The sequence below is a fragment of the Zingiber officinale genome, chromosome 4A (genome assembly GCF_018446385.1).
Source record: "Zingiber officinale cultivar Zhangliang chromosome 4A, Zo_v1.1, whole genome shotgun sequence".
Taxonomy (NCBI): Eukaryota; Viridiplantae; Streptophyta; class Magnoliopsida; order Zingiberales; family Zingiberaceae; genus Zingiber; species Zingiber officinale.
The window spans coordinates 47,754,799-47,758,104 of NC_055992.1; positions in this window are offsets into that span (position 1 = coordinate 47,754,799).

Genomic DNA, 3,306 nt, shown 5'->3' on the forward strand with positions numbered 1-3,306 from the left:
AAAAAAAACAGAAAGAACTAGAACTTCAGACAGATCTAGTAGCAGATACCACAGCAGCTATACAGCAGATCCGCCAGAGGATAGGGACAGCTCAGAGCCGCCAGAAAAGCTATGCTGATACACGGCGCAGACCTTTAGAGTTTTCAGTTGGGGATTCAGTGTTCCTCAGAGTAGCTCCCATGAAGGGAGTAATGCGTTTTGGGAAGAAGGGCAAGCTAAGTCCCAGATATGTGGGACCATACCTTATCAGTCGAAGAGTTAGCAAGGTAGCATATGAGCTAGAGCTACCACAGGAGATGTCAGCTGTTCATAATGTATTTCATGTCTCTATGCTGAAGAAGCATATCCCAGATGTCACCCAGGTGATTGAGCCCCAGTTGGTACAAGTCCGTGAAGACCTCAGCTATGATAGTCGGCCTACTCAGATAGTAGATCGAGCAGTTAAGAAATTACGGAACAAGGAGGTACCATTAGTAAAAGTCATTTGGCGAAATCACACAGCAGAAGAGGCAACATGAGAGACAGAAGCGAGCATGAGACAGAAGTACCCAGAGTTATTCTAAGTTCGAGGACGAACTTTTTATAAGGTATGGGGGATTGTAACGCCCGAAAATTCTCAAAACAATTATTAGAAATATCCTAGTATTTTTCTGGAATTTTAGGATATTTTTATGGAATTTTTAGAGTAGCGGAAGTAGCAAAAATAAAGGGAGTCGTAAAATAGCCCACGCGGGAATTGAACCCGAAACCTATTGGGTTCAATGACTTATGGTGAACCTTAGTAACCAGGTGAACCCAACAGGGTCGTGCTGAAAGGAAAGGGAATCAATTATATTTATGTTAGAGTTGGGCGAATTAATTCCTTAATATAAATAGGGAAATAATTTAGTGAAGAGTTATTTTGATCGTAACTTTCCTTCACCCTAACCCCACCGCCGCCCACCTCTCTTTTTCCCTCTCTCTCTCGGCGCACCAAACCAAGGGTTCTAGGAACACCTCCCGGCAACACAAAGGATACGAGGACGCTCCTCTCCGCGAGAAGAACACATAGACGTGAGAAGATCGTCGAGAGGATCGTCTCCACCGGAAAACTAGCGACTAGATTCGTAAGAAAACTAGCGCACGAGGTAAGAAACCCCTCACCTGCAGTATAAGTAGCTCTCGTGTGATTGCATGCCTTAGTTTAGTAGTTTATGGATTTTTGGGCATATAGGGTGTGCAGCAGCGCACACCAAGTGCTCGGTAGAATGTTTAGCACGGTCAAAATGCAATTTAGGCATTTTATTAGCTTAGATGAATGCCATAGAAGCATTTTTACAACTTATATAGTCTTGCTACAGCTTTTATGGACTAGACGTCCAATGGGTGGGCTCTCACAGTCGCCTTTAGGTTCAGATAACCTAGTTCTGGGTTTAGACAACCTAGTAAAAGCAAGACAAGAATTATTAACTTATGTTTAGTATTTTACTTTTTCAGTGGCACTGTACTGGATTAGATATCCATTGGGTTGGGCTCCCATAGTTGTCCCTAGGTTTAGATAACCTAGTAAACCCTACTAAATTCGGGACTTGCAAACCCGGGTCTAGTCAGGGATACGCGCATAGCAAGTACAGTTGCCGGGCCCAAACAGCAGCTTGATTATTATTTTAATCTACTTATGAATATAGTCTTCAAACATCACAAAATAGTTATGTGAATCAGTACAGCTTTAGTATCAGTTTAGTATTAGCTTAGCTCAGCTTTTGTATCAGTTTAGTATTAGCTTAGCTCAGCTTTTGTATCAGTTTAGTTTCAATTGATACAACATGATAGATTATGATTAGCATTTATTGCCATGATCAGTTTCGATTTCCATGTGTTGTATGTCATGCCATGTTTAGCATATTCAGTATGTTCTTTTCAAATAGCATGTTTTCAAAGCATAAATAGCATCGTATGCATGTTTTTGTGAGGTAGATGGTTTCTTACTAAGCTCTCAAACTTACAGATACTATTTTCCTTATACTGCAGATAAAGGTAAAGGGAAGATGGACTAGTGGAGGCTGGAGGTCAATGCAGTGATGAAGATGTGTGTGGATGGAACTTGGAACAAAGATCTTAGGGAGTTTAGCAAGTTTAATTATTAGAACTTTGTTATTTTAGTTTTTACCGTTCAGTTTGCTTAAATGTTATGAATTAGTGGATTATGCACCCTGACATGCGTAGAATGCTAGATAATTGATGTTAGGAGGCATTTCATTTAGTTTGGAATTGATATGAGTGATTTTGGCACGAAACAGTGCTGAAATCAGGCTTCTGGTGTGAAATCAGAAACCCCAATCGATCGGCCGATCGATTGGGGCTTCTCAATCGATCAACCGATCGATCGAGAAGTTCGCACCGCGAACAGTAGGCTCTTGGATCGATCAGCGAATCGATCCGGATGCCTTCTGTCATGAACAGAAAGCCCTGAGATCGATCACTGGATCGATTGGCCAGTCTGGATCGATCAGCCAATCGATCCAGAATATTGCCCGGAGCACAGTAGCGTGCTGAATCGATCACTGGATCGATTCAACCTAAGTTCCGTATACAGTAGCCACCTGGATCGATCAATGGATCAATCCGGCCATTCCAATCGATCCGTGGATCGATTGGGAGGCCTGATATCAGCAAGAAACTCTTAGTTAAGTTCCTTGACCATTGGGGGATGTAATATATGTCATGAATAGTTTAGATTATACCCCTTAGCACATGTAGAACCAAGAAATGATAATAGTTTAGCAAAATTTTAATTAGTACAGCTTCCGCATCTAGATTTAATGATGGTCAAGGATGTAGCTTAGCACAGCATATTGCGACGGTCCGACCTTACAGCTTAGTTAGTAGAAGGCGGGTCGTTACAGTTAGGCAGGAGGAAAACCCTAGGGGGTGGTAACCCTAGGTTATAAGGGGTGGTTACCCTATGTGGAAAGTCTTGGCGGGTCGAGGGCTTCAGGCAAAAGTCCTAGGGGGTGGTAACCCTAGGTTATAAGGGGTGGTAACCCTATGTGGAAAGTCTTGGCTGGTCGAGGGCTTCAGGCAAAAGTCCTAGGGGGTGGTAACCCCAGGTGAAAAGTCCTGGTGTCGTGAACCAGGTGGAAGACTGGACGGGTGGGGGAGCGGGCGTCCAGCAGAAAGTCCGGAAGCATCAAGCGCTGAGCAAAAGTCCAGTCGATCTGGAGGATCATGCTGGCAACAGGTAAATCTCCTGAGTGGAGTAGGTGAGGATGCGCTCCCCGTAGAGGAAACAGTAGGCGTCAGGTCGACCTAGGGTTTTCGATCGGA